Source organism: Carcharodon carcharias, chromosome 4 (genome assembly GCF_017639515.1).
Source record: "Carcharodon carcharias isolate sCarCar2 chromosome 4, sCarCar2.pri, whole genome shotgun sequence".
NCBI classification, from domain to species: domain Eukaryota; kingdom Metazoa; phylum Chordata; class Chondrichthyes; order Lamniformes; family Lamnidae; genus Carcharodon; species Carcharodon carcharias.
Genome location: NC_054470.1, coordinates 151742634 through 151768639, shown reverse-complemented (window position 1 = coordinate 151768639; position 26006 = coordinate 151742634). Strand labels below are relative to the sequence as shown.

The 26006-nt window shown below is 43.0% G+C and overlaps 1 long non-coding RNA gene across 2 annotated transcripts; it reads left to right on the top strand.

Moving 5' to 3' along the window:
- The first annotated feature begins 17 nt into the window (after positions 1 to 17).
- On the top strand, positions 18 to 10634 carry LOC121276930. Of its 2 annotated transcripts, none has more exons than XR_005942758.1 (2): positions 18 to 140; positions 8146 to 10634. It is a non-coding gene; the product is annotated as an uncharacterized LOC121276930 (long non-coding RNA). The 2 variants fall into 2 exon arrangements; XR_005942759.1 differs by lacking the exon at positions 18 to 140 and adding an exon at positions 1060 to 1178.
- The last annotated feature ends 15372 nt before the right edge of the window (positions 10635 to 26006 follow it).

Below are 26006 nucleotides of genomic sequence, written 5' to 3'. Positions count from 1 at the left end.
GGTTTTATTTACTTCATGAAACAGTTTAAACAATAGCAGCCAATAAATTGGTGTACAAGTACACAGGTCCCTGAAGGCAGCAGTTCAAGTAGAAAAGGTTGTAAAGAAGGCATATGGAATGGTCTCTTTCGTTGGCAGAGGTATAGAATATAAAAGTAAGGATATAATGTTGGAATTGTATAAAACACTGGTGAGGCCACAACTGGAGTATTGTGTGCAGTTCTGGTCACCACATTACAGGAAGGACGTAATAGCTCTGGAGAGAGTGCAGAGGTTTACAAGAATGTTGCCAGAGTTAGGAAAGTGAAGCTAATAGGAGAGATTGGATAGGTTGGAGTTATTTTCCTTAGAACAAAGAAGGCTGAGACGTGACTTGATTGAGGTGTACAAAATTATGAGGGGAATAGATAGAGTGGACAGGATAAAATTGTTTCCCTTGGTGGAGAATTCTAGAACCAGGGGACATAGATTCAAGATAAGTGGCAGAAGGTGTAGGGGGAACATGAGAAAGAACTTCTTTACGCCGAGGGTAGTGGGTGTCTGGAATTCGCTGTCCAAGTTGGTGGTAGACACAGAAACTTTAAACTCTTTTAAAAAGTACTTGGTTCTGCACCTAAAGTGCTGTAAGCTGCAGGGCTATGGGCCAGGTGCAGGAAGGTGGGATTAGAAAGGGCACCTGGGTGTCCACAGGCTGGCATGGACAAGATGGGCCGAATGGCCTCCTTCTGTGCTGTAACTTTTCTATGGTTCTATGGTTCTAAATTAACACAAACATGAACAGAAAGAATTAACAAAGAAACAAAGTGGGCTTTTACAAACTGCAAAAAAGTATAAACCACAGGATCTGAACAGTGGCAATACTATATTTGTGCCTATGAACTGAGCAGCAGTAATTCTGTACTGAGGTAGTCAACTGAAAATTAGTGGGGTTTTTTTTTAAAGTAGAACAGTAACTTCAATTAAAGAGTGCGGAGAGAGAGGCAAGAGGCCATTAAAGAATGTGGAGAAAGAGAGATGAGAGGCCACTAAAGAGCGCAGAGAGAGAAATCAGAGGTCATTTAAAGAGTGCGGAGAGAGAGAGACGAGAGTTCATTAAAGAGAAAAGAGAGAGAGAAAGAGCAGGGCGAGTGAACTTTAAAGAACATGAGAGGGAAAAGAGTGCAGACAGCAGCTGATTGGTGAGTAGGATTGGTGAGTATTTCGGGGCTTTAAAGTAAAAGTAAGGTCTTTAGTTTGTGTTTAGGTATCGAGTCTATTTTCTCTCTTTTTCTTAAAAATACCTTGTTAAGTATAGGATCAATACTGGTATAAAAATAATTTCAATAAAGTGTAAAGAGCAGGGGATTCTTCAAGTGTAAAGAGCTAGGATGCTGGAGCAATTAATTAATAAATAAAATAAAATATGATAGCGATGGCAGGACAGGTGATGTGTTGCTGCTACAGCAAATGGGAAATGCTGGATTCCAAGGTGATCCAGAGCGAATACATTTGTACTGGGTATTTGCACCTTGAAGGAACTTTGGATCCGAGTTCAGGAGCTGGAGTCCGAGCTGCAGACATTGCACCGCATCAGTGAGGGGGAATATTAGCTGGACACTTTGCTCCAGGAAGCGATCACACCCCTCAGGCTAGGTTATTCAAATTTGGTCTGTGATCAGAGACAGGAGGGTGCGACTGCAGGTGAAGCAAGTGTGGGGACCCAGGGGGTAGCGTTCGAGGAGCCTCAGCCTCTGCAACTGCCCAACAGTTACAAGGTTCTTGCAAAGTATGTTGATGAGAGTGGGGACTGCAGGGAGGATGAGCGAACTTACCACGGCACTGTGGTACAGGGAGCCATTCGAGTGGGGGGAGGAAATAGGAATGGAGTAGTGCTAGGGGACAGTATAACTAGGGGGATAGATACTGTTCTCTATAGCTGTGAGTGTGAGTCCCGAAGGCTGTGTTACCTGCACAGTGCCAATGTTAAGGACATCTCCTCAGGGCTGGAGAGGACCTTGGAGTGGGAGGGGAGGGATCCAGTTGTTGTTGTCCACATTGGTACCAACGAAATGATAGGACTAGAAAGGAGGCTCCGCTGAATGAATTTGAACAGTTAGGAGCTAAATTAAAAAGCAGAACCTTCAAGGTAATAATCTCGGGATTATTAACTGTGCCACAGACAAACTGGCATAGGGTAAAAAAAATTGAGGAGTTAAATGCGTGGCTCAAAGGCGGCGTGGGAGGAATGGGTTTCAGTTCATGGGGTATTGGGATCAGTAGTGGGATAGAAGGGAACTGTTCTGGTGGGACAGGCTTCATTTGAACCGTGCTGGGACCAGTGTCCTGGCAAATCGAATAACTAGGGCTGTAGAGAGGGTTTTAAACTAAGTAAAAGAGGGAAGGATTCTGGAGAAGGGATACATACGCTTACAAGCCAAACGGATATGGCAGCATTGTAGGCAGCTATTTAGGTAATGATACCCAGAGTGTGACAGGAAGGGACAGAGTGTACAAACATAAAATAACAGCAGCAAATAGGGTCAAAGGGGAAAAAATGGTAAACAGGCAAAATTAATGCCTCTTTACTTAAATGCATGTAGTATTCAGAACAATATAATTGCATTAACAGCAGAAAAAGAGGTTAACGGGTATGATCTTAGAACTATTTCGAAGGCATAGTTACAAGGAAATCAAAGCTGGGAACTAAATATTCAGGGTTATGTGACTTTTCGAAAGGGCAGACAAGAAGGAAAAGGTGGTGTGGTAGCTTTGTTAGTAGGAGATGGAATAAGTACGATAGCAAGAAATGATATTGGATCAGAAGATGTAGAATCCATGTGAGTGGAGGTAAGAAATAATAAGGGACAGAAGCTCTAACAGTAGCTATACTGTAGGACAGAGAATAAATCAGGAGATAACGAGGGCTTGTAAAAAAGACAGTACATTAAATATGGGTGCATACATGTAGATTGGAAAAATCAAATTGGCAGAGGTAGCCTTGAGCAAGAATTCATAAAGTGTATTTGGGACAGTTTCCTAGAACAATATGTTATGGATCCAACCAGGGATGAGGCTATTTTGGAACTGGTAAAGTGTCATATTTTAAAATTCATTCAAGGGATGTGGGTATGGCTGGCTAGGTCAGCATTTGTTGCCCATCCCTAATTGCCCTTGTTCAGAGGGCACTTAATTCAACCACATTGCTGTGGGTCTGGAGTCACATGTAAGCCAGACCAGGTAAGGATGGCAGATTTCCTTCCCTAGAGAACACTAGTGAGCTAGGCGGGCTTTTACAACAATCGACAATGGTTTCACAGTCATCATCAGACTTTTTTTTTATTGAATTCAAACTTCACCCTCTGCCAAGATGAGATTCAAGCCCAGGTCACCAGAGCATTCCCCTGGGTCTCTGGAATACCAGTTCAGTGACAATACCACCATAGTGACAATACCACTGTGTCACCGCGTCCCTGAGGCAGGCTTAATATATGATCTCAGAGTAAAAGTTCCCCTAGGAAACAGTGACCATAACATGGTAGAATTTAGCATTCGGTTTGTGAGTGAGAAACTTGACTCGGAAGCAACTGTGCTAAACTTAAATAAGGGTAACAACAAAGGAATGAGGGCAGAGTTGGCTGGAGTGGACTGGGAAGCAGTTTAGCAGAAAAGATGGTTGATGAACAAGGCAGATGTTTAAGAAAATAGTTCATGACTCACAACATAGATTTATCCCAGTGAGGAAGAAGGATTCTAGGAAGGGCATAAACCAACCATGGTTAAAAAGGAATTTAAGGATAATGCCAAATTGAAAGAAAAAACATACAATGTGGCAAAGATTAGTGGTAAGCCAGAGGATTGGGAAAGCTTTAAAAACCAATAAAAGATGACCAAAAAATAATAAAGAAGGAGAAAATAAACTTTGACGGTAAACTGGCAAGCAATCTATCTCAAAACAGACAAGAAGATCTTTTTTAAATACATAAAAAAGGAACAGAGAGGCCGAAGTGAACATAGGCCCCTTGGAGAATGAGGCTGGGGAAATAATAATGGGGAACCAGGAAATGGCAGAGGAGTTGAATAGATACTTTGCATCAATCTTCACGGTGGAATGCGGTAATAGCATTCCAAAAATACTAAATAATCAAGGGGCAAAAGGGGGGGTGGTGGGGGGGAGGAAATAAATACAATAACTATCACTCTTGAAAAAGTACTAGAGATGTTAATGGGGCTAAAGGCCAATAAGTCCCCTGGACCTGATGGCTTGCATCCTAGGATATTAAAGGAAGTGGCTACACAGATGTGGATGCACTGGTAGTAATCTTCCAAGAATCTTAGATTCTGAAAATGTCCCAGAAGTTTGGAAAACTGCCAATATAACATCCTTATTCAAAAAGAGAGGGAGACAAAAAACCGGTAACTATAGGCCAGTTAGCTTAACATCCATCATTGGGAAAATGTTAGAGCCTATTACAAAGGATGTAATAGCAGAGCATTTAGAAATACATAATCTAATCAAGCAGAGTCAACATGGCTTTATGAAGGGGAAATCATGCCTGACAAACTTATTAGAATTCTTTGAGGAGGTAACAAGCAGGATAGATAAAAGGGAACCAATAGGTGTAATATATTAGAACTTCTAAAAGGCATTCGATAAGGTACCGCACATAAGGCTACTTAATAAGATAAGAGCCCATAGAGTTGGAGGTAGTATATTAGTATGGATAGAGGATTGGCTAACTAATAGAAGAAAAAGAGTTGGGATAAGGGAAGCATTTTCAGGGTGCCACAGGGATCAGTGCTGGGGCCTCAGTTATTTATAATATATATTAATGACTTAGATGAGGGAAGTGAATGTACTATTGCAAAGTGTACAGATGACACAAAAATAGATGGGAAGGCACAAAAAGTCTACAGAGGGACCTAGACAGGTTAAGTGAGTGGGCAATAACTTGACATGTGGAATATAATGTGGGGAAATGTGAGGTTATGCACTTTGGCAGGAAGAATAGAGAAGCTAAATATTATTTAAACGGAGAAAGATTGCAGAAAGCTGCTGCACAGAGGGATTTGGGAGTCCTCGTGCATGAATCCCAAAAAGCTAATATACAAGTTTAACAGGTAAACAGAAGGTCATACATTTAGGAAGGTCAAACAGTTACAGGGATTACACAATAAATGGGAATATACTAAGAGGGGTAGATGAAGTGAGAGATCTTGACGTACAAGTACACAGGTCCCCGAAGGCAGCAGTTCAAGTGGACAAGGTTGTAAAGAAAGCAAAAGCAAAATACTGCAGATGCTGGAAGTCCAAACAAAAATAAAAATACCTGGAAAAACTCAGCAGGTCTGACAGCATCTGCGGAGAGGAATACAGTTAACATTTTGAGTCCGTATAACTCTTCCTCAGAACTGAGGGAATATAGAAATGAGGTGAAATATAAGCTGGTAGAGTGGGGTGGGACAGGTGAAGCTGGATAGAAGACCAGTGATAGGTGGGGACAAAGGAGAGAGTGCCAAAGATGTCATAGACAAAAGGACAAAGGGGTGTTGATGGTGGTGATATTATCTAAGGAATGTGCTAATGGGGACATGAAGGGTAGCAAGCAGGTCAAGCTAGTGGCAGATGGCCCTAGTTGGGGTGTGTTGGAGGGAAGGGATCAGAATGGGCTAAAAGGTGGAGAATTTCACTGAATTTGAACTAACTGACCTGTATTTTCTAAGAATGTCATCCAGTTCAAATTAACCATTAGTCTCTGTTTCCTGTCACTCAGCCAATTTCGTATCCATGTTACTACTGTCCCTTTTATTCCATGAGCTTTAACTTTGCTCACAAGTCTGTTGTGTGGCACTCTATCAACTGCCTTTTGGAAGACCATTTACACCGCATAATAGCATTAGCTTCACCAATCTCTTCAAAAAACTTCAGCAAGTTAGTTAAACAGAATTTGTCATTAAAGAAAATCTGTGCTGACTTTCCTTAATTAATCAACAGTTGTCCACATGACTATTAATTTTGTCCAGAATTATTATTTCTATAAGTTTCCCCGCCACCGAAGTTAAACTAACTGGCCTGCAGTTGCTGGATCTATCTCTGTTGACTGAGTGACAGGAAACTGAACAGTGGTTAATGGATGATTTTCGAACTCGAGAAATGATTGTACAGGAATTCCCCAGGGGTCTGTGTTGGGGCCCTTGCTCTTCCTGATATACATTAATGACCTAGATCTTGGTGCTCAAGGCACAATTTCAAAATTTGCAGATTGCATTAAACTTGGAAGCATTGTAACCAGTGAGGAGGAGAGCGTAGCACTTCAAATAGACAAGTTGGCTGAACAGGCGGATAGGTGGCAGATGAAATTCAAACGCATAGAAGTGTGAAGTGATTCATTTCGGTAGGAAGAACACAGAGAGGCAATATCAAATAACTGATACAACACTAAAGGGGGTGCAGAAGCAGAGGGACATGGATGTTTATGTGCATAAGTCATTGAAGGTGGCAGGATAGGTTGAGAGAACAGTTAATAAAGCATACAATTTCCTTGGGTTTATTAATATGTCAAACTTGTGTAAAACACTGGTTCAACCTCAACTGGAGTTTTGTGTTCAATTTTGGGTGCCACACTTCAGGAAATATGTGAAAGCATTGGAGAGAGTGCAGAAAAGGTTCAAGAGAATGGTTCCAGAGATGAGGAAATTCAGTTATGCATATAGATTGAAGAAGTTGGGGCTGTTTTCCCTGGGGAAGAGAAGGCTGTGGGGAGATTTGATAGAAATATTCAACATCATGAGGGGCCCGGACATAATAGGTAAGGAAAAACTTTTCCCACTCATGGGAGGATCAAGAACGAGAGGTCACAGGTTTAAGGTAATTGGCAAAAGAAGCAAAAGTGAAATGAGGAAAACCTTTTCATACAGCTAGTGGTCAGGATCTGGCAGGCACTGCCTGAGAATGCAGTGGAGGTAGGTTCAAATGAGGCATTCAAAAAGGAATTGGATAGTTACCTAAAAAGGAAGAGTGTACACGGTTACGGGTGGAAAGTGAGGCACCAAATGAATTACTCATCAGAAATCAGCCATCCTTATCTGCTTTGGCCTAAATGTGACTCCAGACCCACAGCAATGTGGTTCACTCTTAAATACCTTCTGAAATGGCCTAGCAAGCCACTCAGTTGTATCAAACCGCTACAAAGTCTAAAAGGAATGAAACCGAGCAGGCCACACAGCATCAATCCAGGCACTAGGAACAACAACGACAAACCCAGCCCTGTCGATCCTGCAAAGTCCTCCTTACTAACACCTAGGGGCTTGTGCCAAAATTGGGAGAGTTGTCCCACTCTCAAGCAGTAGCCTAACATAGTCATATGCACTGAATCATACCTTATGGATAATGTCACAGACACCACCATCAGTCCCACCGGCTGCACTTCTGCAACAGATATGGCAGCACATTGGTATTCAGTAAGGAACGAGTTGCCCTGGGAGTCTTCATCATTGACTCCAGACTCCATGAAGCCTCATGGCATCAGGTCAAACATGGGAAAGGAAACCTTGTGAAGATTATCACCTACTGCCCCTCCTCTCTCCTGGCTGATGAATCAATGAATCAGTACTCCTCCATGTTGAACATCAGTAGGAAGAAGCACCAAGGATGGCTATAGCATAGAATATTCTCTGAGGGACTTCAATGTCCATCACCAAGAGTTGCTCTGTAGCATGACTACTGACCGAGTTGGCCTCGTTCTAATGGACATAGCTTCTAGACTGTGTCTGCAGCAGGTGGTGCAGGAACCAACAAATGGGGAGGGAATCAAACCCACTTGACCTTGTGTTCATCAATCTACCTGTCGCCGATGCACAGCTCACATGTTGCTCATAGAATTCCACACCTGTGCATATCCACTTCAAAAAAGGACTCTTGAAATGAAGGCACTAAAAATGCAAAGTGCTGGACTTTAATCAACTGCAATTCCGTCAAGGTAATGGGAACTGCTAACCAACAGATATTCAAAACCCCCTTTGGAGGGTGAAATAACCCCATCTCCTGTTGGTTTCTATTATCTTGAAATGTTTCACAAGTTTCAGTGATGAAAGGTCAAATATGCGATTACTTGTTTGACAACAATGACTGCAAGATATGTTAATTGAATTCCTTTTTGAACTATACAGACAGGAGGTTTAAGAACTGGTTTTGCCAAGCGAGAAACAGGGAAAGAAAAACCAAAGTTGTCTGGAAACACTGCTGAAGGGAGCTGTAGGGAATGTCTCTCTGTCTGAATCTAAGCTCAACTCCAGCAAGGTGCTGTTACCTGAACTTCAATTCAACTCCAAGGTTAAAGGAACACAGCAAACTTCAAATGGCCACATCATTCAACAATCTATACCTCAAGGGCAAGCAAAAGACTTAATCATATATTCTTTTAACTTTTATTTGGACTCCAACTTTTCTTACTTTTAATATCTGTGCATGTGTGTGTGAGCCATTGTGTTTTTTTATTATTTTTTTCTCGGGTTTAGTAACTCATAAGCTTACTCTTTCTTTTACTCAAGAAAACATAGTTTGATTGGATTCTTATTAAAAAGTAGATACATTTGGATTGGAAAAGAAGCTAAAAAAAACTTTTGTTACAACCAACTGAAGGGGTGAATAAAGGGGAATCAGTTCCCTCCTCCTCACCTGGACGTAACAGCAGCTAGAACCAGGCAGGGATATTTAAACCACAGTTTTTAAAAAAAATTATTTCTGCTGTTTTTCCTCTACTTAAGTTTCAGCAACTACCATTATCAGTTTGACAAAATTACCATCACCAGAAAAGTCACTTCATTTTTTTTCTCTAGAATAATTATATTTTCTCATTGAACAATCCCTGAAAGTGCATTACAATAAAATCCTAGCCCTGATGCTCATTTCAGCAAAGTACTGGCAGACCTGTACAAGGCAGAGTTAATTAAAAATGAGTGTTCTGTAATTCAGCCACTAATAGATCTATATCCTGCTTTACAGAGAATGAGTTGATCTTTATACTTTCAGGGTATGTTAATGTGATCATTTGTATTCTTGGAATGAGAAAACTCAGAGGCTGCAAGTCCAGGGACATTGATTTGACTGTTTCAATAAATAAGAATATTTAGTTTAGAGATAGAAATGTGCAACAGTATTTATATTGAAAATTTTTGTATTATGTGCAAGCAGGGATGATTTTCAAACAATAAGATAACTGATTCTTGTTTTGTATCCTTGTATAACTGGCCTGTCTTTTTTTCAGAAAGCAGAGATTAGAAGTTGGGAAGAAGTACAGAACACTGTTAAGGAATAGGCCCTTTGAAAGAAAGAACCTGCATTTATATAGCTCCTTTCATAACTTCAGGACGTCTCACAGCTACTGAAGTACTTTTGAAGTGTAGTCACTGTTATAATCTGGTAAACACAGCAGCCATTTTTTTAGATAACGAGATCCCACAAACAATAATGATATAAATGGCCAAATAATATTAGCGATGAATATTGAGGGATAAATATTGACCATGACACCAGAGTGAACTCCTTTGCTCTTCAAGTACACTTTTTCTCACCCACTTGAGAGACCAGCCAAGGCCTCTATCAAACATCACATTTGAAATTGAGTTGAAGTAAAAATTAAAGAACAAAATTGTATTTATATAGTCTTTCATGTCATCTAGATATTCCAAAGTGCCTTACAGAAATTTTTTAAAGTATGGTCTTGTGTTGTATTTGTAGGAAAATGCAACAGCCAATTTGCCCAAAACAAAGACCACAAAAAGCTGTGTGAGGAATTGCCTGTTCAGCTGGTTTTGGTAATATTGGTTGAGGGGTTATTGCTGGCCAAGATACTGAGTTCAACATCTTGTGCAGAAGATGCTTTTCTCCAATAATAAAATATTCCTCCAGTAGGATTTACTTTGTAGCTTTCCATGTGACTAGTTCATACTGAGGCTGGAGCTGAATGGCCCTGGTGGAACCTAAACTGTGCACTAATAAACAGGTTGCAGCTGAGTAGGTGCCACTTGATAGCACTGTTGATGACGTCTTCCATCAGTTTGCTGATGATTGAGTGTAGACTGATTAGTTTGGTTTACAACAAGTTGGCTGCAAGGAGCATTTCTTTCAGAGTTCAGTTGAAATTCTGTGTGCTGTCTAAAAGGGTTTAAAGCTCTTGACAGCTGAAGGACTCTATTAACAGTGAGGTGGAATTTTGTGTTAGCCAAGCTAAGAAGAGAGTGGGAGAGAGAGATGGAGAGTTAAACAACATTAAAACCAGCAAGCTACACTTAAGACACTAGTGACATCTGTGCTGATCTGGAACTCTACAACCGTAGGATGGTTGAAGGAGATTTCAAGGGAGAACCTTGCTGTAAGTAGGTGGGAAGCCCAAGAAATCACAACCCTTGAAACAGTACTCAGATCAAATGATTAACCTTCCAATTTCTGATAAACATCTGACTTGGGTTTTTTAGGTTTAAGTTAAATGGATGCATAAGGTAATTCGAGTTAAAAAAAATCAGTTTAGAGGATAAGCAACTGTGTTCACTGTATTTTTAAAATCTTTAACATAAGTGACTATTTAAGATCGAGTGTAGTTATGAGTATTCATGTTCTGTGATTTTTGTGTTGCAAAATTCCTTTGGTTTAAACTGTGAATCTTGTGGCTTCATTCTTTTGGCATATACCTGGGTTTTCGGATTTCCAAAAAAATATAAAAATTTCACTGGTCTCTACTGAGATAACACCGTGCAGAATACAGGTGGATTGAGTTATATTGCACAAAGAATTCTTAAGGTGTCAGTTTGCCAATGGTTTCAATTGTAAGCTGTAGTAAGGGCATGAGTGTTAAGCAATGAACATGATGTAGGTCTATTTGAGAGCTTCATATAGGCATAAATGTGCACATACAACACTTTGTGACATGTATACTTAGGCCATCTACCTGGTAAATGGTACATTACTTGCCAACTTCCTTAAGTATGCCACCTTCTTTGACAACCATTGCTAGGTCCTGAGAACACTATGCATAACACTGGCTATGACCACCATTGTTTGCTAAGCATATTGCACTGCTGTATGCTGGGAAAATGTTTTGTCATGCTATGTTGGTTTGTGTCCTGCACTGCTCATTTGTCCAGAGATCCTTTTTTGTCTTTATATTTTTGATGCCCACTCCCAACAAACATTTTGCAGCCTCTCCTTTTGCCATCAGATACTTTTTGCAGTCTATGACTTCTTCCTCTTATTTATATCTTTACACAGTTGCAGTAACCCAGAAATCTCACCTTGACTGTACATGCTCCGTGCTAGCAATACACACTAAACATTTAATTGATCTTGGACTATTTGATGGAGCTTGCTTAAATCAGCTGGGAAACCCATTCAGAAGTGTTCCTGGCATGTCTGAATATTGTTGTAGGGTGGCTGAGTTGTACTATTAATGATAGAGTTGATCAGCAGACACTTCTTGAGTAGAAACTTAAGTTTAGAAACTTTAAGTTTATTTACACTATACTCAGCAGCAACTACATGTGTGTTTTCAACTCCAACCCTATCTCTGCACTGACTGCTGAGGTAGCTCGCGCTACTTTCCTATTGGTTACTACAGATCATGGGATCTTCCATAAGTATTATTTTTAAAGGTACATTGCACACTAAATAAAACCATAATTACTACATTACTTGCCCTTTAACTCGGCTATACATATTATATTTACAAGTACATATTTTTCAAGACAACATAATATTTACACTGGGTCAGGAATTTACAAGTTCAGTCTTTCAGGTTGTTTCCTGGTTTGTGTGGAACGTCACAGCTCCACAACTTCAGATTCTTTGTCAGGAACCTCCTTTTATGGAGTTGCCTGAACATCAGGTGCTTCGGTGGGCACTTGCAGTTCTGTATCCTCAGCTCTTACAGGAATATCAGACACGTCACTCCTGGCTTGAGTATCCTCAACAGGAAATGCAGACCTGGTCATGATCACTGGTGGAACCAAATCTTGGTGATTTGTCTCTCTCTCTTCCTTAAATGGTCCCCAGGTTTACAGATGAACCGGCCTTCCACCTTCATGGTAATTATTTCACCTGATAACCACTTTGGTCCTTCCCTGAAATTTTTCACATATACCAGCTCTCCTTCGGTAAATTTCCTCTCGCGACAATGGCAGTTGTGTCTAGTTTACTGGCTTCCCTGACTCCTTTCCAACTTTTCCTCTAAATTCTGCTTTATTAAGCTCAGTCTCGTCCTGAGACAGCGTTTCAACAATAACTCTGCAGATGTGGCACCTGTTGTTGTGTGAGGGGTAGTCCTATAATGAAAAAGAAAGTGTGCTAGCTTGGTTTCCAAGGAATCACCAGTTAGCTTTCTCATGCCTGCCTTAAACATTTGAACCGCTGTTTTGGCCAGTCCATTTGAGCAAGGGTGTTACAGTGCAGCTTTCACATGAGTGATGCCGTTGAGGTGGATAAAATGTTGAAACTCAGCACTTGTACATGCCGTACTGTTATCGGACATAAATACCTCTGGTAGTCCGTGAATGGCAAAACTTTGACGTAGTTTCTCAATTGTAGCACCCGATGTTGGTGTCTTCACCTCATAAACATCCAACCATTTTGAAAGGGCATTGACAATGAGTAGAAACATTATTCCCAGGAAAGTTCCAACGTAGTCAATGTATAACCGCAACAAGGGTCTACCTGGCCACTCCCATGGGTGTAACGATGCTGTCACTGGCAACTTTTGCAGTTGCTGACATTGCACACAGTGGTTTCCTAAACTCTCTATTTCACCATCCATCCCAGGCCACCATAGATAGCTGCGTCCTAAGGTCTTCATTCACAAGATTCCTGGATGGGCACTGTGTACTTCAATTAAAAGTGGCTCCCTTCCCTTTGGAGGAACTATCACTCGTGCACCCCACAATAAGATGCCATCCTGGCTGGTTATTTCATGTCTTCTGTTGAAATACGGTTTCATTTTGTCAGGTACAGTCTCCTGTGACCAACCATGTCGCACTCGTTCTCGTACTTGAGATAGGACTGGGTTCCGACTTGTCCAGTCTCTGATCTGTCGAGCACATACCAGTGAGGAATTTAAGAAATTTAATAATTAAGAAATAGTTAAGAAACAGTAAAACAAGTTCCTGTGGAACTGGGATGTGCTCATCATTTTCTTGTAAATGCAAACAACTAAGGGCATCAGCGTTTGCAATTTGATTGCCAGGCCAATGTACAAAAGTGTATTGGTATGCTGCCAGGATTAAAGCCCATCGTTGCATACTTGATGAGGCCTTGTCCTCACTAAACAATCCTAGTGACGGTTTGTGGTCTGAAACGATTGTCAAATGGCAGCCGTGTATGTACTGGTGAAATTTCTTGACACCAAAGATGATGGACGGCCCTTCTTTTTCTATCTGCAAGTATCCATTTTTTGCTGTGCTGAGCACTCGTGATACATAACCTATTGGCTATTCCGTGCCATCATCCATCCGATGTTAGCACTGCTCCCACTCCGTAGGGAGATGCATCACATGTCAGCACCAACTCTTTCGTATGGTCATAATGCACTAATAGTTTGGACGAGTGCAACAATTGTTTCAACTTTATGAAAGCTTCATCCTGGGACACCTTCCAAGACCAATGTTGGCTCTTTTTGAGCAGAGAATGCAGGTAGCTCAGCACTGTAGACAAATTGGGTAAGAACCACCCATAATAGTTGATCATTCCTAGGAATGATTTGGGCTCTGAGGTGTTCTTTGGTGCAGGTGCCTCTCATATGGCTCTTACTTTCTCCTCAACCATGTGGAAGCCCTGTGAATTTACCTGGTAACCTAAATAGATTACCTCCCTCGCTTGGAACATAGCGCAAACTTTAATCTCAGCCTTCTTTTTGGCTTCACTGTTGGCCAGACTTCCCTTAGGTGCAAGCTCAACTTATCTGAGCTCAGTGGCTGAGTCTCCCAAAAAGTTCATTATCTGTCTGCTTCTTGGGAAATTCTGTGACTTTTGCTTCCAAAGCCGCTTTGGCTTCATTTAGCTGGTTCTTCAGCTCTTCCATTTCTTTTTTGTATTGGTATGCTGCCTCCTGGAAAATTGAACATTGTTGTGTCTTCTCTGCCAACTCATTCTTCAGTTTGTCCAGAGAAGTGCTGAATTCTTTCTGTTTCTCTTCATACTTTTCCAGAGGTATAAACTCTGACCTGAGGGAATCTTGTAGTGTGTGAAGGTCTTTCAACAGGTTTTCTCTTTCCCTTTGAAGTTTGCAGACTTTGTCTCAAATTCTGTCATCAAACAGGGTCTCTTCGAGTTTCTTCTGCTGCCTTCCAGGTTTTGGCTTAAGACATCCTACATTTCTTCAGGTTGTTGAGTCCTTACACACTCCTTTTTTCAAAACAGGAACGTTTCCAGTTTCCTTTTGGAATCTCAGTGGCCAATCAAGGTTGATTTCCCTTAGCCAATTTTGTCCTAGCAGGCATGGTCCTCTGCCTCTCAACACCAACACTGGTAGCTTTACCAATTGGCTTCCAAAGTGGACAGTTACTCCGCTTATGCCTTTTACTTGAATGTCTTCACCAGTATATATTTTCAGCTTGCCGGCTGTTTCTTCCAAACTTAACTGATATTCACCATTATTCAAGTATCAGAAGGTATATTTTTTTAATTCATTCACGGGATGTGGGCTTTGCCTATCCCTAGTTGCCCTTGAAAGGGTGATGGTGACAATGGAGTGGCATGCTAGGCCAATTCAGAGGGCATTTTTAAGAGTCAACCATATTGCTGTGGGTCTGGAGTCACATGTAGGCCAGACTAGCTAGGGATGGCAGATTTCCTTCACTAAAGGACATTAGTGAACCAGATGGGGTTTTATGACAATCAACATTTTAGACAAGATGGACAAAATTAGACTTCTTAATTCCAAATTTTTATTGAATTCAAAGTTAACCATCTGGCATGATGGGATTCAAACCCAGGTCTCCAGAGTCCATGGATTACTAGTCCAGTGACAATACCACTGCACCATCGCCTCCCTGATGTTCCCCAATTACTGCAGTGGAAACTCCCATGTCCACTTCCATTCTAACAGGTTTGCCATTTACTTTCACTGTGACAAATATTGGTTCTGTCTTTCCAACTTTCAGATTAAACAATGAGTAAATATCTGAATTTGTTGTTTCAGGCTCTTCTACATTGTGGATTTCATTGGACTTCTTCTTTTGCTTACAAGCCTGCTTGAATCTTTCCTTGCATTGCCTCATTATATGTCCGTTTCTGACAATAATAGCATTCGATTTTTTAAAACTGCAATTGCCAGAAGACGGCTTGTTTCAATCTCTATCAAAATTATTCTTTGATTTTGCTGCTAATTTATTTTTCTTTACTCTTTGGCTAGTGGGGGCTGCTTCCCGCTTCTCGTCAGAGTCTTGCTTTTGCGCGCCACTTTCAACTGAGGTTTCCCACCTGATGTGGAGGACGGTGCCATTTTGCCACCCTGCACTCCTCAGATTGCAAGGCACGATGGAGGAGTTTGTCCGTCTTCAGGCTGAGATGATAGCGCCAGTATTGCAACGCACCGAGGTCAACACTGGCAGGGTGGCGGCTGCCACGGAGACCTTGGTCCAGGATGGCACTACTGCGTGGGCTTAACTCCATCGTTGATGCCACAGTTGCCCTCCAACAGTATGTACACGAGGCCAGTGCTGGGCAGCTCAATCTCACTCCAGTTACCCCCTTCCGTTCACAGAGTCAGCCAGGGGCCCTCGGGCACCCATAGGGAGGATGATCAGCAGGTCCACACTCCGGGGCCATCCACCCAGCTGACTCGGAGTGACTGGCCCATCTGACTCCCTCTTCCTGTGACGTCCACAGATCCAACTTCACAGGCCGAGGAGGGTGCCACTGCCACGCAGCAGGATGCTGTAAGCAGGCCGGGGCCCTTCAAGTCTCGGCCCTCCAGAAGACGCCCACCAAAGTCATCACAGACACGGCGTCACAGTCAACGGCCTCCACCTCCGCTGTGATGTCCAGGGAGCACCAAGGCAGCGTTAAGACAGTTAAGAAGAATTAGTTGCATAGCCTGGGCATGGGTGTTAATCACTTGTACATAATATTCACTACTGTCAATAAACTCCCAAAAACGTCTCCCTGCCTGCGGCTCCTTGTTCTGATGAGCAGTGTTCTTGTCACTCAGATGTGAAACCTTTCTGCACAAATAAAAGGCAAGTGTCTCAGTCCAGGGCCTCTTCCCTGTGCTCTATGTGGTCTTCAGACCACAGTGATGGTCCAGCAACACACTCCTTGGAAACATTACTGTTGCCTGCACCTTGGCAGTGCTGGTCATTGCTGCCAGATTGTAGTGGGCAGGTGCCACAGAGTTCTCTCATTCTCTTTGTGCTCTCAGCACCTTTAAGGTGGGGCTGACCCTTGTCACAGAAGCATCTGCGACCAGTGATGCTGTGCACCAGCTCCTGAAGAGCTGAGGTGCTGAAGGTGGATAGCCAACCCAAGGAGACAACCCTGCAGCCTCTGTGGACCCTGGAAGACTGCAGGGACCTGCGAATGACTCAGGAAGTAGGTGTCATGCACACTCCCTGGAAACCATGCGCATACATGCCAAGTGGTTATGGTACTGGGTTTGTAACCCCAGGATCAAGAGTTCAAATCTCACAATGGCAAACTATGAAACAATGTAACTTCATCTGAAACAGATGGAAACGGGTTTGTACTCGAAAGAGTTACATGCAGGATGCGTTTCTGGTGGTCATATACCAGCTGCACATTCAGTGAGTGGAAGACCTTAAGGTTGATGAAATCCACCAAGCGTAGTGATGGAGACCTGAGCGCCACATGAGTGCAGTCAATCACACCCTGCACTTTCGGGAGTCCCGAGATCAGGATGAATCCAATGGCATCCTGGCTGTCCCAGTCCCAGGTGAAATGCACAAAGTTGTGTGCCACGGGGAAGATGGCATCTGTGACCTCTTGGATGCACCTGCCTACTACATTCTGGCAGCAATGGGTGGTGGATTGTGAAATCCCACAGAGGTCACCTGTGGAGCCCTGAAAGGAGCCAATGGCATAGAAATTGAGCGCCGTGATCACTTTCACAGCCACTCCATGTCCCCTTGGTGCCAAGTCCTGCAGTGAGTGGCAGATGTGAGCCACCAGGTCCCTAGACATGCGCAGTTGTCAGCGGCACTGATTCTTAGTCATCTGCAGGAAGGGCAGGGGGCATCTGGGTGTCATTAGGCACTAACCAGTCACGGCTCACTGTTGCTCCTGGGCAGTGTGTGCGGGAGCCCCTGCTGCCCCTTCTTCATGAGGTCGCTGCTCCTGCCTTTGCGCAGCCAGGAGCCTCAGTCACTCTCTCCTCCGTCTTCTATGCTCTCTGTAGACCATCAGGCATACAGCTAGGTCACCAGGATCCATGCTTCCCGGAGAGTGCTGGTCACCCATCGGATGGCCAGAGATGAGTGCGCTGCATGGTTGCCCTGTCAACCTGCGACTTGGAGGGACACTGGTCCAAACCAGGATGCTGAGATTGCAAGGGGCTGTGGGTGCCTCCAGCAGTGACTGCTACATGGCCAGTGTTGGTGAGGAGGTTGTACAACGTGTGCAGTCCAACTGCTCTGCGGCCCAGAAAAGTGGTGATGGACTCAAAGTCTGTGCCTGGTGGGTGTCGGGTGCTGGGGTGGAGTAAGGTATGGAGCACTTGGTGGCCCTTTGGTGCCCCCACTTTGCTTGCATGGGTGGGCAGGTTAGGAGCCTGACCCCAACCATTTCACCGTGGCTGCGCCTGACCTGTCTTAGCTGCAGAGGCATGGTCAGTTTATACAGGTGTCCCTATTGCGTGGGCATTTCCCTCGCTTACCTTGCCCCCCATCTTGATTGCCTGTGCGCAGGATGCAGCATCAGGGCAACACTTGACACCCCGCCCCTCAGCAGTCGCCTCTGGAGCCAGGCATCAGTTCCCCCCCCGCAACCCCCGGGTGCCTGAGGCCTGTAAAAAAGGGGCGAGCTGTGGAGAACACTGCTGCTCACTCACCTCACTTTCCCCAAAGTGAAGGCTGCCAAGTGCCCGGCTGTTGTGCTGTTATGAAACACACTGGCATCATTTCCCACCGACATGGGCGGACGATACGGCGGAGTTCCAAGAGCCAGGCGAGATGACCTTTTAATTATACGCCAATGTATTACAATTAGCTTCCCGCCGACTGATGGCAGGAAATGCAGCCCACCATTGGCGGGCTAAGCAGAAGATTGTGACCTGCCTTCATGCCATCATTAAGTGGGTCCCACCATATCATGCCTGCTGCCAGCGAACTCAGAAAATTCCGCCCAATGTCTCAGGTTTGTCAATCCTCATATGATTTGTAAGTGATATTTTTATCTTGTCAGCACAATTATGCCCGATGGAATTTTTACCTGACACTCATCATACAAATACTTTCCTCCAAATTGTCAGTACAGAAACGTCATCAGGATCTCACTTTGATACACAACCACTTCAAGTTATTATCTCATACATTTTAAACGCTGCATAAGTTCCTCCTCAGTGGGCGACAGTATCAGAATGGATTTCAATAGGACGGAGGAAAAGAAGCTAAATAGCTGCAATGTTGTGTGTTCAAAGTACATATTTAACAGTTGTCAACTTTTTGTGCCCTGAATCATTTTTGTAACCATATAATTACATCTCCCACACTATCATTAAAACTAATATTAAAAATTAATCTAAATATTAAATTTTCCTTTTGCATCTTATTGTGGATCTGCAATATGCAAAGTGGCGATGCTGTCCATGAAAGTGCTGGCAGGAGTGACTACTGCACAGTCCTTAGGGAGATGAAGACCCGTCTTCACATCAATGACTCTTTCCGTTATGTTATGTCGCACTGCCACCAAGCTAAATGGGATATATTCAGAACAGACACAGCAGCTCAAATCTGGACATTGATGAGGCACTGTGAGCTATTAGCAACGGAGTTGTATTTAACCACAATCTGTAACTTCGTGGCCTGGAAAATCCCTCACTCTACCATTAGCATCAATCCAGGACTCAATTTTGGTTCAATGAGGAGTGCAGGAGAGTATGCCAGGAGCAGCACCAAGCAAACCCAAAAATAAGAGGCTGGCCTCGGTTGAAGCTACAACATAGGACTACATGTATGCTAAACAGCAGAATCAGCACACTAAAGAAAGTGTTAAGAGATCCTCCAACCAACAGGTCATATCAAAACTCTGCAGTCCAGTTGTGAAATGGTGATGGACAATTAAACAACTAACTGGAGGGAGCTCTATAAACATCCCGATCCTAATTTTTTTGTAAAACAAGCTGGTTTATTTACAATGACAGATACATGTAAACAGATTCCTGCAGATAAAATTCTTCTTTATTTCCCATCCATTTTTTGCCTCCACTCCCAAAGGTCTTTGATGATCGGGACAAGCCCAGCACCTCAGTGCAAAAGACATGGCTGAAGCATTTGCAGTCATCTTCAGCCAGACGTGCTGAGTGGATTCACCTTGGCCTTCTCCTGAGGTCCCACGATAACATATGCCAGTCTTCAGCCAAGTTGATTCACTTCATGTGATATCAAGAAATGGCGAAGGCACTGGATATAGCAAAGGCTATGAGCCCTGCCTGACGATATTACTGAGGTTATGCTTCAGAACTCACCATGCCCCTAGCCAAGCTGTTCCAAAAGACCATAAGATGTAGGAGCAGAAGCTATTCAGCCCATCGAGTCTGCTCTGCCATTCAATGAGATCATGGCTGATTTGATAATCCTCAACTCCACTTTCCTGCCTTTGCCCCAGAACCCTCAATTCCCTTACTGATTAAAAATCTGTCCATCTCAGCCTTGAGTATACTTAACGACCCAGCTTCTACAGCCCTCTGCGGTAAAGAATTCCACAGCTTAACTACCCTCTAAAAGAAGAAATTCCTCCTCATCTCAGTTTCTAGCTACAACACTGGCATCTCCCTGACTACATAGAAAATTGCCCACTGGTTTGGCCTCAACTGGAGTATGGTATGCAGTTCTGGGCATCACACTAGTAAGGGTTCAGAAAAGATTCATGAGAATGTTCCAGGGATGAAGAATTTCACTTATGTAGAGTGGAGAAGCTGGGACTGGTCTCCTCAGAGAAAGTTGAGAGGAGATTTGATAGAGGTATTCAAAATCATGAGGTGTCTGGACAGGGTAGGTAGGGAGCAACTGTTCCCACTGGTGGAAGAATCGAGAAGCATGGGACACCAATTTAAAGTGACTGTCTAAAGTAGTAATGGTGACATGAGAAAGAACTTTTTTTTGCAGTGAATGGAATGCACTGCATGAGACTATGATGGAGGCAGATTTAATTGTAGCTTTCAAAAAAGAACTGGACCATTATCTGAAGAGGAAAAAAATTGCAGGACCACAGAGAAAGGCAGGAGAGTGGCCCTAGGTGAATTGCTCTTGCAGAGACCCTGTTCAGACATGACAAGCTGAAGTGCCTCCTTCTGTCTTGTAACCATTCAATGATTCTAGGCACGTCCTGTTCACAAAAGACATCATAAATCCAATCTGATCAACTATCTCCCCATCAATCTACACTTAATCATCAGCAAAATGATGGGGTTAGAGACAGTGCTACTTAGAGGCTCTTTTTTAGCAATAATCTGCTCACTGACACTCAGTTTGCATTTCACCAGGGGCACTCAGCTTCAAATCCCATTACAGCCTTGGTCCAAACATGAACAAGAGAAATAAATTGCAGAGGTGAAGTGAGAATGACTGCCCTTGATATAAAGGCAACATTTGGCTAAGCTTGGCATCAAGGAGCCCCAGAAAAAACTGGAGTCAATGGTATTATGATCCCTACAGAGATGGATAACTTTTAAAAAGAAATTTGAATTCCCAGTGGCCAAATAAAAGGAATTGCACAAGATTTCAAGTTTGAAACTTTCATTGTAACAAACTAAAAGCAAAATGCTATTTTGTAGGCAATTTAAACTACAGAAAAATGCCCTTAAGCTTTAAGGCAACCAAAAACCTCCCTCTATGGTTATACTTTTACTCTGTCCTTAAGTAGACACACTATTCTCCCAGAACCCATCCAAAGTAACTCTTAGCTCTGGGGCTTGTTGCTCTTCTTTTCCTGTTCAGCCAGATAACTTTGAATCCCCGAACTGACTTTAAGGCTTATCCTGGAAATTCCTCTCTACCCAAAGCTAGATGAATCTTCCTCACGAACTCTGTCTCTTCAATCTGAGCAGGAGCTCTTACTCATGTTCTTGCCTGGTGAATCATTGAGACTTGTTGCCTGTAACTCTGTGCTCTCTCTCAGGTTCTGGCAGATTTGTTTATGAGATTCAAGGATATCTTTAGGACCACCTTGTACTCTGATCCTACAATGGCTTCCTATGCATTCTTCCCCTCTCAATGCACAGCTCTATGGCAACGCGAGTCACGTGGACCTTGTCTCCAGGTACAAATGCTGATTAGCTATCCTTTAGACCCCAACTCAATTCTATCTTTGAATTAAGTAGACAGTTTAAAATAAAACATTTACAACCTAACAGTATTAACACCACCCTAGCGCTAGGAGGATAAGACCCAGGTAGTTGCGACATTGTGGAGGCACAAATGGCGAATAGACCTGGATCTGTAAATCATGCTGCCATTTCCAGCAGAAACCATTTTCAGCCATAGGGGTAAATGGGCTTCACACATGAGGGGAACCTGAACTTGGTAGGGCCATGTAAACTCCATGCTGAGTTCAAACAGACCCCATTTTCACTGTAGCAAGGGCCTTAACTGGCAGTGTGAGTGTTATGAATTTTTAGAGTAGTCGTAAATACTCTTGAAGGGCGGATAAGGTCTGTAGAACTGTCAAGCTGTTAAGTTATTTAAATACCAAATCCTTTAAAAAATGTTAAAAATAGGCTGCTCATGTCAGTGAGGGTTGAAGCCTAGAGCCAGGGGACACAACTTCAAAATAAGGGGAAGCCACTTAAGACCGAGATGAGAAATTTCTTTACTCAGAGGGTTGTGAAGCTTCGGAATTCTCTACCCCAGAGGGCCGTGGAAGCTCAGTCCTTGAGTATGTTCAAGGTAGAGATTGATAGATTTTTTGATTAACACGAATGTAAGGGGTTATGGGGATAGTGTGGGTAAAAGGCATTAAAGTGTTTGATCAGTCATGATCATATTGAATGGCTGAGCAGGGTCAATGTGCTGAATGGCTTTCTTCTGTTCCTATGTTCCTACATTACCTTTTTTTTGACATTGCTCTAAGGGCGATCATTTATGTTGTTATTATTAAAGCTTGGCTGTTTTCCACAATCTGTCATTATCTTAGTAGGGTTATAAGTTCATATTTTGATTGGCGGCTCAAAGAGATTATTGAAGAATTAACTGTCTTGGATGTGGGATTATGAATACAAGTCTGTTTTGAAAAAGGATTAAATATGCGAGGGGATTTAAATGTGTTGAATGGGCTTTCATGAATGTGAGTTTTCCTTTTAATAAAGTGAAAGCTATGATATTTAGAGTTTTATTTTATTTCATCTAAACATGTCTGCTGAGGTCTGCCCATGTTGGATGCTGGGTGTGTTGGCATGGAAGGTGTAAGGGTAATGGGGGGGGTAGATGAGTTGGCATTAGGTTGGCATGGGGCTATAAGGGACCATGGGGTGGGTGGGGGCATGGGGTGTGGGTGTGAGAGCTACAGGGCCTAACACTTAACAACATAATTGGGACACAGTCCCGGAGGTGGGCCATTTAAACAGCCCTCTTCGGCACTTGGCAGCCCTTGGTCACTTCCGATCTGCGTCTGGCGGTGGCGGGCCCGACTCCATCCCACATGCGTAGAGCAATGATCCTGTCATTAAGGAGAGTTCTTTCCAAGGCAGGCACAGTGAGTCAGGAGATTTCCTGACTCCCATTACCCGACTTACGAGCGAAAATCAGGGCATACCAATCTATCCACCCTCATCACAACTGCCCAGGTCATTGTTTACAGGTGTGAATATCTCTGCACCTCCTTCCCAGTTAAATAATGTGGCCCCCCTGTAAGCTATAACAGCCATGTTACCCAGGCTTGTCATCAGCAAAATTCATAACAGGTCACTTCATTCCTGAATTTTACCCTAAATTAAAGAGACAATCCCAAAACATAACAATCTAATAAAACCCTTGCATTTGTAACAATGGGAATCAGAGGGAAATTTCTCCATTAGTTGGAGTCATAGCCAGAATATTTGAAAATGGTTGTGGTTGCGAGAGGTCAATCACCTCAGTATCAGGATATTTCTGCAGGAGTTCCTCAGGGTAGGGTTCCAGCCCAAACATCTTCATCTGCTTCATCAATGACCTTCCCTCCAACATAAGGACAGAAGTGGGGATATTTGCTAATGATTGCACAGGAAAATAGCATTTGAAACTCCTCAGATACTGAAGCAGTCCTGTGCCCGCTTAAAGCATGAGCTGGATGACATTCAGGCTTGGACTGATAAGTGGCAAGTAACATTTGCACCACACACGAGCCAGGCAATGCCCATCTCCAACAACAGATAACCTAACCATCTCCCCTTAACAGTCAATGACGTTACCACTGTTGATTCCCCCACTATCAACATCCTAGATGGGTTACCAGGACCAGGCATTGAACTCGACCAGGCATATAAATACTGTGGCTACAAGAGCACCTGAGGATGAGAATTCTGCAGCAAGTAACGCACCTCTTGATTCTCCAAAGCAAGTCCACCATCTACAAGGCACAAGTCAGGGGTGTGGTGGAATACTCTCCATAAGTATGGCCTTAACACTCAAGAAGCTCGACACCAACCAAGACAATGTAGGCTTGTTGATCAGCATCCCATCTGCCACCTTAAACATTCACTATCTCTACTACCAACGCAGTGTGTCAACAGTGTGCACCATCTATTTTATGCAATGCAGTAATTCGCCAAGGCTCCTTCAACAGCACCTACCAATCCCATGACCTCTACCACCTAGAAGGACAAGGGCAACAGACACATGGGAACACCACCGCCTGCAAGTCCCCTTTGAAATTACGCATCATCCCGTCTGGGAACTATATCACTGTTACTTCATTGGTACTGAATCAAAACCCTGGAACTCCCTAGCAGCACTCTGGTTATACCTACACCACATGGACTGCAGTGGTTCAAGAAGGTGGCTCATTATCGTCTTGTCAAGAGCAATCAGGGATGGGCATTAAATACTGACCTTGCCAGTGATGCCCATGAACAAATAAAAAAGGATGTAGAAGTAAAATATGAAAAATGACAGTAAATGCTTACCTTTGCAACATAAAGTCTTTTATAAACTGATTCTCACTTTTACCAATAAACCTATGAATATACAAGTACAATTTTCCTTAGGAATCTGAAAATATTTTCAAGGTTATAATGTTGAGAATAATAAACATTTGATTAAATTCACAAGTGCAATTATAATCATGTTTTCATAAGTTCAGTTGATTGACTTGATTAGACAGCATCCAGTATTTGACATCAATAAAAACCTCTTCTCCGTTTCGATGAAAAAGCCCATAGATATGCAATTCATGCACTAAGACATGTCAACTGAAGATGGTATGGGTGCTGTGGTCTACAGGTGGTTTTCAATCGAACATTAAATTACTTTTCAACACAATATCAGTGTTTGCCCCATTAAAGTATTTGCCAGCTACCCTGGTCCATTCCTCCATCACCCCCTACTCCCCAACCCCCACCTATGGCACCACCCCATGCCCACGCAAAAGATGTAACACCTGCCCCTTCACTTCCTCTCTCCTCACCGTCCAAGGGCCCAAACACTCCTTTCAAGTGAAGCAACATTTCACTTGCATTTCCCCCAACTTAGTCTACTGCATTCGTTGCTCCTAATGCGGTCTCCTCTACATTGGAGAGACCAAACGTAAACTGGGCGACCGCTTTGCAGAACACCTGCGGTCTGTCCGCAAGAATGACCCAAACCTCCCTGTCGCTTGCCATTTCAACACTCCACCCTGCTCTCTTGCCCACATGTCTGTCCTTGGCTTGCTGCATTGTTCCAGTGAAGCCCAACGCAAACTGGAGGAACAACACCTCATCTTCCGACTAGGCACTTTACAGCCTTCCGGACTGAATATTGAATTCAACAACTTTAGGTCTTGACCTCCCTCCTCCATCCCCACCCCCCCCCTTCTGTTTCTTCCCCCTTCCTTTTGTTTTTTTTTCAATAAATTATATAGATTTTTCTTTTTCCCTCCTATTTCCATTATTTTTAAATATTTTTAAATCTTTTATGCTCCCCCCACCCCCACTAGAGCTATACCTTGAGTGCCCTACTATCCATTCTTAATTAGCACATTCGTTTAGATAATATCACCGACTTCGACACCTATGTGTTCTTTTGTTCTGCTGTCTGTAACATCGTTTGATGATCTGCTTCTATCACTGCTTGTTTGTCCCTACACCACCACCACCCTCCTCCACTTCTCCCCACCCACCCCCCACCACCACCACCTTAAACCAGCTTATATTTCAACCCTTCCTGGGATTCACCTACTTCTGTTGAAGGATCATGAGGACTTGAAACGTCAACTCTTTTATTCTCCGCCGATGCTGCCAGACCTGCTGAGTTTTTCCAGGTAATTCTGTTTTTGTTCTGGATTTCCAGCATCGGCAGTTTTTTGTTTTTATGATTTAATTAATCCATTTATATGTAAATCTAATGCACCCAAATGTTCTCTTCCGTCCCATTGTTGTTTTGGCCTTTGAGATCTTTTCTCTTAAGAGATATGGTTATTCAGAAATATTCTGTTTATTCCAGTTTGCTATGTGTTGTATGATTTGGTTTTATTTCAGTTGTTCCATTTTCATATCAAGTAGTGAAAGTGAAAATAACCAAACTATCCTGTAGTGTAGTGTCCCCACACACACTCTTATAAGAGCCAGTTCCACTTGTTGGGTACAAGGCATTGTTTAGTAGAATTTGCCATTGGTTTGGAAACCCTAAATTCTTTGACAAGC